Consider the following 15,411-nt stretch of genomic DNA (forward strand, 5'->3'; position numbering starts at 1 on the left):
TGTTGAGTAGAAGATCGTCATTTCTATGTCACATGTTGGTGTTGAGTATAAGAGTGTCATGCCAAGGTCACATGTTGGTGTTGAGTAAAAGAGTGTCATTGTTATGTCACATGTTGGGTTGAATTTGCAAATGTCATTGCTATGTCGCATGTTAGTGCTAAGTATAATAGTATCATGGCTATATCACATGTTGGTGTTGAGTATAAAAATGTCAATGTAATGTCATAAGTTAGGTATGGGGAATAAGAATGACATTTCTATGTCACATGTTGGTGTGAGTGTCCAAGTGTCATTGCTATGTTACACGTTGATACTGAGTATAATAGTATAGGTGTGTCATTGTTATGTTACATGAATGTTAAATGTTGCAGTGTCATGTTCAATTAAGGAGTGGTAAATGCATGTTGTATGATAAGGTGTCACATGGCATGTTCAATTCAGGAGTGGTAAATGCATGTTGTATGATAAGGTGTCACATGTCATGTGTAGTACACGAGTGGTAAATGAATATTGAATATGATCAGGTGTCACGTGTCATGTTCAGTACAGGAGTGGTGAATGCACGTTGTATGATCAGGTTTGACATGTCATGTTCAGTACAGGAGTGGCAAATGAATGTTGTATGATCAGGTGTCACATGTCATGTTCAGTACAGGAGTGGTGAATGCACGTTGTATGATCAGGTTTGACATGTCATGTTCAGTACAGGAGTGGTAAATGCATGTTGTATGATCAGGTGTCACATGTCTTGTTTAGTAAATAAGTGGTAGATGAATGATGTATGACCAGGTGACACGTCATGTTCAGTACAGGAGTGGTAAATGAATGTTGTAAGATCAGATGTCACATGTCATGTTCAGTAGAGTAGTGGTGGATGAATGATGTATGCTCAGGTGTCACTTGTCATGTTCAGTACAGAAGGGGTGAATCAATGTTGTATGATCAGATGTCACATGGCCTCACATGGCATGTTCAGTACAAGAGTGGTAGATGAATGTTGTATGATCAGGTGTCACTTGTCATGTTTAGTACAGAAGTGGTGAATCAATGTTGTATGATCAGATGTCACATGGCCTCACATGGCATGTTCAGTACTGGAGTGGTAAATGAATGTTGTATGATCAGGTGTCACATGTCATGTTCAGTACAGTAGTAAATGATTGTTATATGATAAGGTATCAGGTGTCATGTTCAATACAGGACTGGTAAATGAATGTAGTACGATCAGGTGTCACATGTCATGTTCAATACAGGAGTGGTAAATTAATATAGTATGCTCAGCTGTCACATGTCATGTTCAGTACAGAAGTGGCAAATGAATGTTGTATGATCAGGGGTCACTTGTCATGTTCAATACAGAAGTAGTAAATGAATGTTACATGATCAAGTGTCACATGTCTTGTTAAGTACATAAGTGGTAAATGAATGTTGTATGATCAGGTGTCCCATGTCATGTTCAGTACAAGTACATAAGTGGTAAATGAATATTGTATGATCAGGTGTCCCATGTCATGTTCAGTACAGGGAGGTAGATGAATGTTGTATGATCAGGTGTCACATGTCTAGTTCAGTACAGGAGTGGTAAATGAATGTTGTATGATTAGGTGTCACATGTCTAGTTCAGTACAGGAGTGGTAAATGAATGTTGTATGATTAGGTGTCACATGTCTAGTTCAGTACAGAAGGGGTAAATGAATATTGTATGATCAGATGTCACATGTCATGTTCAGTACAGGGAGGTAGATGAATGTTGTATGATCAGGTGTCACATGTCATGTTCAGTACAGGAGTAGTAAATGAATGTTACACGACCAGGTGTCATATGTCTTGTTTAGTACATAAGTGGTAACTGAATATTGTATGATCTGGTGTCACATGTCATGTTCAGTACAGGAGTGGTAAATGAATATTGTATGATCAGGTGTCACATGTCATGTTCAGTACAGGAGAGGTAAATGATTGTAGTATGAGCAAGTGTCACATGTCATGTTCAGTACTGGAGTAGTAAATGCATGTTGTATGATCAGGTGTCACATATCATGTTCAGTACAGGAGTGGTAAATGCATGTTGTATGATCAGGTGTCACATGTCTTGTTTAGTACATAAGTGGTAAATGAATATTGTATGATCAGGTGTCACATGTTAGGTTCAGTACAGGAGTAGTGAATGAATGTAGTATGATCAGATGTCACATGTCATGTTCAGTACAGGGAGGTAGATGAATGTTGTATGATCAGGTGTCACATGTCATGTTCAGTACAGGAGTAGTAAATGAATGTAACACGATCAGGTGTCATATGTCTTGTTTAGTACATAAGTCGTAACTGAATATTGTATGATCTGGTGTCACATGTCATGTTCAGTACAGGAGTGGTAAATGAATATTGTATGATCAGGTGTCACATGTCATGTTCAGAACAGGAGAGGTAAATGATTGTAGTATGAGCAAGTGTCACATGTCATGTTCAGTACTGGAGTAGTAAATGCATGTTGTATGATCAGGTGTCACATATCATGTTCAGTACAGGAGTGGTAAATGCATGTTGTATGATCAGGTGTCTCATGTCTTGTTTAGTACATAAGTGGTAAATGCATGGTGTATGATCAGGTGTCACATACAATGTTCAGTACAAGAGTGGTAAATGAAAGTTGTATGATCAGATGTCCAATGTCATGTTCAGTACAGGGAGGTAAATGAATGTTGTATGATCAGGTGTCACATGTCATGTTCAGTACAGAAGCAGTAAAAGAATTTTACATGATCAGGTGTCATATGTCTTTAGTACATACGTGGTAAATGCACATTGTATGAGCAGGTGTCACATGTCATGTTCAGTACAGGAGTGGAAAATAAATGTAGTATGATCAGCTGTCACATGTCATGTTCAGTACAGGACAATGCAGGAGTAGTAAATGCTAGTTGTATGATCAGGTGTTCCATGCCATGTTAGTAAAAGCGTGGTAAATGAATGTTGTATGATCAGGTGTCACATGTCATGTTCAGTACATGAGTGGTTAATGCATGTTGTATGATCAGGTGTCGCATTTCATGTTCAGAACAGGAGTGAATGAATGATGTTTGCTCAGGTGTCACATGTCATGTTCAGTACATGAGTGGTTGATGAATGTTGTAAGATCAGGTGTCACATGTCATGTTCAGTACAGAGAGGTAAATGAATGTTGTATGATCAGTTGTCACATGTCATGTTCAATACAGGAGTGGTTTAATGAAATTATTTTTTTAGAGTAGAATGCTATGAAAGTGTTTGTTAAGTGTAATGAAGTAAATCACTATATTTCAGTTGTATACAGTTAGGAAGTATCAGACAGCAACTCTTTGACAAACAAACTGGAGTGGTATTTATCAATGTAATGAAGTAAATCACAATATTGCAGTTGTATACAGTTAGGAAGTATCAGACAGCAACCCTTTGACATACAAACTGGAGTGGTATTCATCAGTGTAATGAGGTAAATCACAATATTTTAGTTGTATACAGTTAGGAAGTATCAGACAGCAACCCTTTGACATACAAACTGGAGTGGTATTCATCAGTGTAATTAAGTAAATCACAATATTGCAGTTGTATACAGTTAGGAAGTATCAGACAGCAACCCTTTAACATACAAACTGGAGTGGTATTCATCAGTGTTAAGAAGTAAATCACAATATTTTAGTTGTATACAATTAGGAAGTATCAGACAGCAACCCTTTGACAAACAAACTGGAGTGGTATTCATCAGTGTAATGAACATTGATGAACTAAATCACAATATGTCAGTTGTATACGGTTAGGAAGTATCAGACAGCAACTCTTTTGACAAACAAACTGGAGTGGTATTCATCAGTGTAATGAGGTAAATCACAATATCTCAGTTGTATACAGTTAGGAAGAATCAGACAGCAACCCTTTGACAAACACACTGGAGTGGTATTCATCAGTGTAATGAAGTAAATCACAATATTTCAGTTGTATACAGTTAGAAAGTATCAGACAGCAACTCTTTTCACAAACAAACTGGAGTGGTATTCATCAGTGTAATGAAGTAAATCACAATATATCAGTTTGTTTGTCAAAAGAGTTGCTGTCTGATACTTCCTAACTGTATACAACTGATATATTGTGATTTACTTCATTACACTGAGGTATTCATCATTGTAATGAAGTAGATCACAATATGTCAGTTGTATACAGTTAGGAAGTATCAGACAGCAACCCTTTGACAAACAAACTGGAGTGGTATTCATCAGTGTAATGAAGTAAATCACAATATATCAGTTGTATACAGTTAGGAAGTATCAGACAGCAACTCTTTTGACAAACAAACTGGAGTGGTATACATCAGTGTAATGAAGTAAATCACAATATTTCAGTTGTATACAGTTAGGAAGTATCAGACAGCAATCCTTTGACAAACAAACTGGAGTGGTATTCATCAGTGTAATGAAGTAAATCACAATATTTCAGTTGTATACAGTTAGGAAGTATCAGACAGCAACCCTTTGACATACAAACTGGAGTGGTATTCATCAGTGTAATGAACATTGATGAAGTAAATCACAATATTTCAGTTGTTTACAGTTAGGAAGTATCAGACAGCAACTCTTTTGACATACAAACTGGAGTGGTATTCATCAGTGTAATGAATAAATCACAATATTTCAGTTGTATACAGTTAGGAAGTATCAGACAGCAACCCTTTGACATACAAACTGGAGTGGTATTCATCAGTGTAATGAACATTGATGAAGTAAATCACAATATTTCAGTTGTTTACAGTTAGGAAGTATCAGACAGCAACTCTTTTGACATACAAACTGGAGTGGTATTCATCAGTGTAATGAATAAATCACAATATTTCAGTTGTATACAGTTAGGAAGTATCAGACAGCAACCGTTTGACATACAAACTGGAGTGGTATTCATCAGTGAAATGAAGAAAATCACAATATATCAGTTGTATACAGTTAGGAAGTATCAGACAGCAACCCTTTGACAAACAAACTGAGTGGTATTCATCAGTGTAATGAAGTAAATCACAATAAATCAGTTGTATACAGTTAGGAAGTATCAGACAGCAACCTTTTGACATACAAACTGGAGTGGTATTCATCAGTGTAATGAATAAATCACAATATTTCAGTTTTATACAGTTAGGAAGTATCAGACAGCAACCCTTTGACAAACAAACTGAGTGGTATTCATCAGTGTAATGAAGTAAATCACAATATTTCAGTTGTATACAGTTAGGAAGTATCAGACAGCAACCCTTTGACAAACAAACTGGAGTGGTATTCATCAGTGTAATGAAGTAAATCACTATATTGCAGTTGTATACAGTTAGTTAGTATCAGACAGCAACCCTTTGACATACAAACTGGAGTGGTATTCATCAGTGTAATGAAGTAAATCACAATATTTCAGTTGTATACAGTTAGAAAGTATCAGACAGCAACTCTTTTCACAAACAAACTGGAGTGGTATTCATCAGTGTAATGAAGTAAATCACAATATATCAGTTTGTTTGTCAAAAGAGTTGCTGTCTGATACTTCCTAACTGTATACAACTGATATATTGTGATTTACTTCATTACACTGAGGTATTCATCAGTGTAATGAAGTAAATCACAATATGTCAGTTGTATACAGTTAGGAAGTATCAGACAGCAACCCTTTGACAAACAAACTGGAGTGGTATTCATCAGTGTAATGAAGTAAATCACAATATATCAGTTGTATACAGTTAGGAAGTATCAGACAGCAACTCTTTTGACAAACAAACTGGAGTGGTATACATCAGTGTAATGAAGTAAATCACAATATTTCAGTTGTATACAGTTAGGAAGTATCAGACAGCAATCCTTTGACAAACAAACTGGAGTGGTATTCATCAGTGTAATGAAGTAAATCACAATATTTCAGTTGTATACAGTTAGGAAGTATCAGACAGCAACCCTTTGACATACAAACTGGAGTGGTATTCATCAGTGTAATGAACATTGATGAAGTAAATCACAATATTTCAGTTGTTTACAGTTAGGAAGTATCAGACAGCAACTCTTTTGACATACAAACTGGAGTGGTATTCATCAGTGTAATGAATAAATCACAATATTTCAGTTGTATACAGTTAGGAAGTATCAGACAGCAACCCTTTGACATACAAACTGGAGTGGTATTCATCAGTGTAATGAACATTGATGAAGTAAATCACAATATTTCAGTTGTTTACAGTTAGGAAGTATCAGACAGCAACTCTTTTGACATACAAACTGGAGTGGTATTCATCTGTGTAATGAATAAATCACAATATTTCAGTTGTATACAGTTAGGAAGTATCAGACAGCAACCGTTTGACATACAAACTGGAGTGGTATTCATCAGTGAAATGAAGAAAATCACAATATATCAGTTGTATACAGTTAGGAAGTATCAGACAGCAACCCTTTGACAAACAAACTGAGTGGTATTCATCAGTGTAATGAAGTAAATCACAATATATCAGTTGTATACAGTTAGGAAGTATCAGACAGCAACCTTTTGACATACAAACTGGAGTGGTATTCATCAGTGTAATGAATAAATCACAATATTTCAGTTTTATACAGTTAGGAAGTATCAGACAGCAACCCTTTGACAAACAAACTGAGTGGTATTCATCAGTGTAATGAAGTAAATCACAATATTTCAGTTGTATACAGTTAGGAAGTATCAGACAGCAACCCTTTGACAAACAAACTGGAGTGGTATTCATCAGTGTAATGAAGTAAATCACTATATTGCAGTTGTATACAGTTAGTTAGTATCAGACAGCAACCCTTTGACATACAAACTGGAGTGGTATTCATCAGTGTAATGAAGTAAATCACAATATTTTAGTTGTATACAGTTAGGAAGTATAAGACAGCAACCCTTTGACAAACAAACTGGAGTGGTATTCATCAGTGTAATGAAGCAAATCACAATATGTCAGTTGCATACAGTTAGGAAGTATCAGACAGCAACCCTTTGACATACAAACTGGAGTGGTATTCATCAATGTAATGAAGTAAATCACAATATTTCAGTTGTATACAGTTAGGAAGTATCAGACAGCAACCCTTTGACAAACAAACTGGAGTGGTATTCATCAGTGTAATGAAGTTAATCACAATATTGCAGTTGTATACAGTTAGGAAGTATCAGACAGCAACCCTTTGACAAACACACTGGAGTGGTATTCATCAGTGTAATGAAGTAAATCACAATATTTCAGTTCTATACAGTTAGGAAGTATCAGACAGCAACCCTTTGACATACAAACTGCAGTGGTTTTCATCATTGTAATGAAGTTAATCACAATATTTCAGTTGTTTACAGTTAGGAAGCATCAGACAGCACCTCTTTTGACAAGCAAACTGGAGTGGTATTCATCAATGTAATGAAGTAAATCACAATATTTCAGTTGTTTACAGTTAGGAAGTATCAGACAGCAACTCTTTTGACAAACAAACTGGAGTGGTATTCATCAGTGTAATGAAGTAAATCACAATATATCAGTTGTATACAGTTAGGAAGTATCAGACAGCAACCCTTTGACATACAAACTGGAGTGGTATTCATCAGTGTAATGAAGTAAATCACAATATATCAGTTGTATACAGTTAGGAAGAATCAGACAGCAACTCTTTTGACATACAAACTGGAGTGGTATTTATCAATGTAATGAAGTAAATCACAATATTTCAGTTGTTTACAGTAAGGAAGTATCAGACAGCAACCCTTTGACAAACAAACTGGAGTGGTATTCATCAGTGTAATGAAGTAAATCACAATATATCAGTTGTATACAGTTAGAAAGAATCAGACAGCAACTCTTTTGACATACAAACTGGAGTGGTATTCATCAATGTAATGAAGTACATCACAATATTTCAGTTGTTTACAGTTAGGAAGTATCAGACAGCAACCCTTTGACAAACAAACTGGAGAGGTATTCATCAGTGTAATGAAGTAAATCACAATATATCAGTTGTATACAGTTAGGAAGAATCAGACAGCAACTCTTTTGACATACAAACTGGAGTGGTATTCATCAATGTAATGAAGTAAATCACAATATTTCAGTTGTTTACAGTTAGGAAGTATCAGACAGCAACCCTTTGACAAACAAACTGGAGAGGTATTCATCAGTGTAATGAAGTTAATCACAATATATCAGTTGTATACAGTTAGGAAGTATCAGACAGCAACTCTTTTGATAAACAAACTGGAGTGGTATTCATCAGTGTAATGAAGTAAATCACAATATTTCAGTTGTATACAGTTAGGAAGTATCAGACAGCAACCCTTTTGACAATCAAACTGGAGTGGTATTCATCAGTGTAATGAAGTAAATCACAATATGTCAGTTGTATACAGTTAGGAAGTATCAGACAGCAACACTTTGACAAACACACTGGAGAGGTATTCTTCAGTGTAATGAAGTAAATCACAATATTTCAGTTGTATACAGTTAGGAAGTATCAGACAGCAACCCTTTTGACAATCAAACTGGAGTGGTATTCATCAGTGTAATGAGTTAAATCACAATATTGCAGTTATATACAGTTAGAAAGTATCAGACAGCAACCCTTTGACAAACAAACTGGAGTGGTATTCATCAGTGTAATGAAGTAAATCACAATATTTCAGTTGTATACAGTTAGGAAGTATCAGACAGCAACCCTTTTGACAATCAAACTGAAGTGGTATTCATCAGTGTAATGAGGTAAATCACAATATTGCAGTTGTATACAGTTAGGAAGTATCAGACAGCAACCCTTTGACAAACACACTAGAGTGGTATTCATCAGTGTAATGCAGTAAATCACAATATTGCAGTTGTATACAGTTAGAAAGTATCAGACTGCAACCCTTTGACAAACACGCTAGAGTGGTATTCATCAGTGTAATGAAGTAAATCACAATATTGCAGTTGTATACAGTTAGGAAGTATCAGACAGCAACCCTTTGACATACAAACTGGAGTAGTATTCATCAGTGTTATGAAGTAAATCACAATATTGCAGTTGTATACAGTTAGGAAGAATCAGACAGCAACCCTTTGACAAACACGCTAGAGTGGTATTCATCAGTGTAATGAAGTAAATCACAATATTGCAGTTGTATACGGTTAGGAAGTATCAGACAGCAACCCTTTGACATACAAACTGGAGTAGTATTCATCAGTGTAATGAAGTAAATCACAATATTGCAGTTGTATACAGTTAGGAAGTATCAGACAGCAACCCTTTGACATACAAACTGGAGTGGTATTCATCAGTGTAATGATGTAAATCACAATATTGCAGTTGTATACAGTTAGGAAGTATCAGACAGCAACCCTTTTGACAATCAAACTGAAGTGGTATTCATCAGTGTAATGAGGTAAATCACAATATTGCAGTTGTATACAGTTAGGAAGTATCAGGCAGCAACCCTTTGACAAACACACTAGAGTGGTATTCATCAGTGTAATGCAGTAAATCACAATATTGCAGTTGTATACAGTTAGGAAGTATCAGACTTCAACCCTTTGACAAACACGCTAGAGTGGTATTCATCAGTGTAATGAAGTAAATCACAATATTGCAGTTGTATACAGTTAGGAAGTATCAGACAGCAACCCTTTGACATACAAACTGGAGTAGTATTCATCAGTGTTATGAAGTAAATCACAATATTGCAGTTGTATACAGTTAGGAAGAATCAGACAGCAACCCTTTGACAAACACACTAGAGTGGTATTCATCAGTGTAATGCAGTAAATCACAATATTGCAGTTGTATACAGTTAGGAAGTATCAGACTGCAACCCTTTGACAAACACGCTAGAGTGGTATTCATCAGTGTAATGAAGTAAATCACAATATTGCAGTTGTATACAGTTATGAAGTATCAGACAGCAACCCTTTGACATACAAACTGGAGTAGTATTCATCAGTGTTATGAAGTAAATCACAATATTGCAGTTGTATACAGTTAGGAAGAATGAGACAGCAACCCTTTGACAAACACGCTAGAGTGGTATTCATCAGTGTAATGAAGTAAATCACAATATTGCAGTTGTATACGGTTAGGAAGTATCAGACAGCAACCCTTTGACATACAAACTGGAGTAGTATTCATCAGTGTAATGAAGTAAATCACAATATTGCAGTTGTATACAGTTAGGAAGTATCAGACAGCAACCCTTTGACATACAAACTGGAGTGGTATTCATCAGTGTAATGATGTAATTCACAATATTGCAGTTGTATACAGTTAGGAAGTATCAGACAGCAACCCTTTGACATACAAACTGGAGTAGTATTCATCAGTGTAATGAAGTAAATCACAATATTGCAGTTGTATACAGTTAGGAAGTATCAGACAGCAACACGTTGACATACAAACTGGAGTGGTATTCATCAGTGTAATGAGGTAAATCACAATATTGCAGTTGTATACAGTTAGGAAGTATCAGACAGCAACCCTTTGACAAACAAACTGGAGTGGTATTCATCAGTGTAATGAAGTAAATTACAATATGTCAGCTGTATACAGTTAGGAAGTATCAGACAGCAACCCTTTGACAAACACACTGGAGTGGTATTCATCAGTGTAATGAAGTGAATCACAATATTGCAGTTGTATACAGTTAGGAAGTATCAGACAGCAATCCTTTGACAAACACACTAGAGTGGTATTCATCAGTGTAATGCAGTATTTCATGGGTTTTTTTATGGACCAATTCAGTGTAATGTTTAGGGACTGTTCTTTATCTTTTTGTTTTTGCCATGGCATTGTCTATTCTTCTTCTACTAATATATTTTGATTGTCCTTTTCGTATTTTTTTTCTTCACTTTTAGACTTGGGTATAAGTGTTAAATATATTGGTGGTGCATATTGATGTTTCTCGCTCTTTGTGTTGAATACGAAAGCTGTATTCTGGTATATATTGGTGTTGTGTAATAATGTTTCACACTCTTTTTATGGAATAAAAATAGTTCTATATACATTGAGATTGTGTAATGATGTTTCTTTTTGAATATTTTGAAGACAAGCGTATTTGCAATAGATTCAACACTAACAAGGGTTGTGTTTAACTGGTCCATACTGTGAGTACTATATAATAAATACCTTTATATGTGTTAAACATTTTACTTCACTTACCTCTCTACATTCTAAACTAGCTCTGTTCTTTACACTTAGTTCTACCTTTTTCATATTCCCCTCCTTTGCAGCTGTAAGAAGGTCCTGTAAGCAAAACAAAGCTTTTACATTTTCCTCTAAAATATACAAATGCATTATAAACATGATAAATGTAATAATTGAATTTAATAAGCTACATGTTTACAGTTTCAATAGCTTATATTAAATACAATGACTATGAAGAGGGAATGAAATTGTCTATAATTTCAGAGGTTTTTTTTAGAAAAATCTTTAGACAATTGTATTATACATCAGTTTGGAGATGAGCCTCAGTTTTTGTTGGGGTTAGTATATATATTGTAGGGTCTTTAATTTTCTATGTAATGTTTTGAAGAATGTTGTTTGTATTTTGATTGTTTTTAATTTTTTGCCATAGCGTCGTCAGTTTCTCTTCGACTTAAAGAGTTGTGAATGTCCTTTGATATCTTATGTCTCTTTGTTTGTGTCCTGGAATTTTGTAAATTGAAATTCTTTTTACTGTAATGATATTGTTTTTCTCCTATTCTACTCCTGAGAATACTACACGCCTGTATCTTTCTGTACAGTTTATTGACAACATAGGTCACATGACCATTGACTTTTAAGAAGAAAATCTTACCAGATCCCAACTTGACAACCAAACCTACAAAAGAAAAAAGAAAACATTTTATCATGTTTGTACACAGGAGTTGTAATTTGACGAGGAATATTGTAATTGTAATCATGATCTCATATTAAGGTTTTTCCCTGGAATTTTGTATATTGAAATTCTTTTCACTGTAGTCATTTTGATTTCTCCTGTTCTCCCCCTAAGAATACTGCACGCCTGTACCTTTCTGTAAATTTAATAAACAACATAGGTCACATGACATAGGTCACATGACCACTGACTTTTAAGAAGAAAAACTTACCTCATCCCAACTTGCCATTATATCCTGTAAAAGAAAGAGAAATCATTGTATTTTTATAACAATAAGGAGATACAGTATGATTACCAATGAGACAACTATCCACTTATGTTAAAAAAAAGTGGATGTAAGCAATTATAGGTTACGGTAAGGCCTTCAACAATGAGAACCAGATGCTCCGCAGGGCGCAGCTTTATACGACCGCAGAGGTTGAACCCTGAACGGTTGGGGCAAGTATGGACACAACATTCAAGCTGGATTCAGCTTTAAATTTGGATTGTGATTAAATAGTTGACACAGCATAGTTTTTTGACACAGAATGAATGTGTTCTAATGAACTCAATTTTTTTGTTTTGCCTTTGAGCAATTCACTATGCTGTTGAATATAAATCCTCTCTAAAAATGTTGGAAGAAATTTTCTTTTAATTTATGAAATCTGAAATGAAAAAAATTGTCTACAAATATAGTCCCTAGTGTGAACAGTGTATAACTTGAACAAAAATTTGATACACTTTCCAAATTTATTCCTTTATAAGTTTATATGTTATGCATGAAAGATAAAGTATGAGGATGAAATAACATGTGAAAAAAAGATTTGGGTGATGAATTGTAATGTCAAGTAAAAGCTGTCAAACTGAATTATAGACCCCTTAACATAGAATTGTCCATATTTTAAGTTGGAGCTGGTAGACTTTTCTATAATTTTGATATTATTTGTCCCAAAAGTAGTACACTACACTGTACAAATCTTTTTGAGATGCAGCAGATGCGATTTTTTTAATTTGAATTTATTGTCTAAAAGAAATGCACTACGAAATAAGTGTGTTCTCAGGCCTTTCTCGTTTGAAGTGCTTTACATTTGTCATTTTGGAGCCTTACGTATAGATTGCTGTTTGGTTAAGGTTTTGCTCATTATTGAAAGCTCTCTGGTGAAGAGTCATCCCATTAGCAATCATACCACATCTTCTTACTTTTAACAGTATTTTACAAAAACAAGAAAAAAAACCAATTTCGACAAATGCTTACTACCAGCACTTTTACATTTTCATATTATGGATAAAGTGCTATGGTCCTTGTGATTGATTGAAAAATCACTGTTTCTGACATTTCTGTGTAATAACTAGTGAAACATTTAACCAAACCCTTTAAAGTTTTAATATTTGTTGTTTCTCATGTCAAAATGGAAGTTAAGTGTGATAGTGCAAATTTTCTTTTATGCTGTTCAGGAGTTATGGCCCTTGATTGTTTCAACAATGACATTAAAATGTAAGCAAAATTTGTACATCATTTTTACAGCATCTATTTAAAAAAGAGTAATTTTGTTTTAAAGTTTATCTGATTTACTTGTATATGGTGGAATGTAATAAAAGGACAAGGTTAGAGGATAATCATAATTTGAATAAAATACAGATTTTATCAACATTAATACTTAAAGGTATTGGGGCAATCTAAATATGACATCATGATTACAACAATAACTAAAATATTCCTCGTAAAATTACAACTCCAGTATACAATATAAAATTGAGATACAAACATGGTTCACCCCTCCTCATTCTTTATGTGTCTGTCCCAAGTCAGGAGCTTGTAGTTCAATGGCTATCACTGGTTCTTGTCTGTCATATTTGTCTTTCGTAAATTGGTTAAATTGTTATAAATTAGGCGTAAGTTTTCTCAATTGAATTGTTTCATATTTTTCATGTTGGGGCCTTTATAGCTGACTATACGGTATGAGTTTTTATACGACCGCAAAAATTAAAAAACATGTTGGGTCGTATATTGGTATCACGTTGGCGTCGTCGTCTGCGTCGTCGTCCGAATACTTTTAGTGTTCGCACTCTAGACTTGTAAAGTAAATCCCTATGTTCTATTTTTAGCCATGTTGGATATATTTTTCAATCAAGATACCCTATTTAAAATTGTAGCTGAGTTTAATTCTATTTGGCCCAGTAATTAAGTGAAGAAGATTTTTGAAAAAGAAATATTGCTGTTAACAGTTTATCTATATCTATAATAATATATTCAAGATAATAACCCAAAACTGCAAAATTTCCTTAAAATTACCAATTCAGGGGCAGCAACCCAAAAGCGGGTTGTCTGATTAATCTGAAAATTTCAGGGCAGATATATCTTAACCTGATGAACATTTTTACCTCATATCAGATTACCTCTAAATGCTTTAGTTTCAGAGATATAAGCCAAAAACTGCATTTTACCCCTATGTACTATTGTAAGCCATGTCGGCAATCTTGGTTGGCAGGCGGGGTAATCGGCAACATTTTTAAAACTAAATACCCTAGTGATGATTGTGGCCAAAATTGGTTAAATTTGGCCCAGTAGTTTCAGAGGAGAAGATTTTTGTAAAAGTTATTGGACAACGACGACGGACCACAGACGCCAAGCGATGAGAAAAACAATATTTGGGGATTTATAAAATAAATTTGTAGATTCACCGTACACAATTAAAAGGTAAAAGTATATGGGCCTTACCAAATATATATTTGAAGATTCACTGTACACGATTAAAATCTAAAAATATAGGGTGCTTTATACAATGGAAAGCAGGACACCCCTGTCTCTACCTTTACTCATATATCGATATATGTATATAATGTTCATCTCATATCTTTCCTTATTGCACTGATTGTACGTTGAATAATATATTTAATGAGACAGTTAGTATGACATTATTATTTTTCTTCTAATTTCCATACACGCTTCAAAATTTTGATTACAAATTACATTGTAAAAGTTCCAAAAAATCTGTTAATAGATCCTCAAATTCAACATAACTTGTTAACAAAAAAAAAAAAGAAAAATGGTTAAGGATGATTTTGAAAGAAACGTGTTAAAATGAAGTCCATAACTAAGTATCAATACAATTAAATACCCAAAGTGAAATCTGTTGGTACAAGTTCTTCAACCGTCAATATGGGATTACATGTGGGCTTTCATCAAACTGTAATTGCAACTTCAGCATGTTATTATTAAGTCTATATCTGTCTGCAAGGTCTTAATGCCACTTTATATAACATACCCCTTCTGCCACCAGTCAATTAAAATCTGAAAAAAAGTTTTAAAATTTAAAACATGTAAACATATTAAACAGAATAGAGAATGGAAACAAGGATTGTGTCAAAGAGACAACAACCCAACCAGAGAGCAGAAAACAGCCAAAGGCCAACAATGGGTCATCAACACAGCGAGAAAATTCCGCACCCAGAGGCACACTTCATCTGCCCCCCCCCCCACCCTTTAGTTATTACAGACATACATGTACTTTTTCTGTAAACATAGGTGTACTATAC

Source organism: Mytilus trossulus, unplaced genomic scaffold, assembly GCF_036588685.1.
Source record: "Mytilus trossulus isolate FHL-02 unplaced genomic scaffold, PNRI_Mtr1.1.1.hap1 h1tg000070l__unscaffolded, whole genome shotgun sequence".
Taxonomy (NCBI): domain Eukaryota; kingdom Metazoa; phylum Mollusca; class Bivalvia; order Mytilida; family Mytilidae; genus Mytilus; species Mytilus trossulus.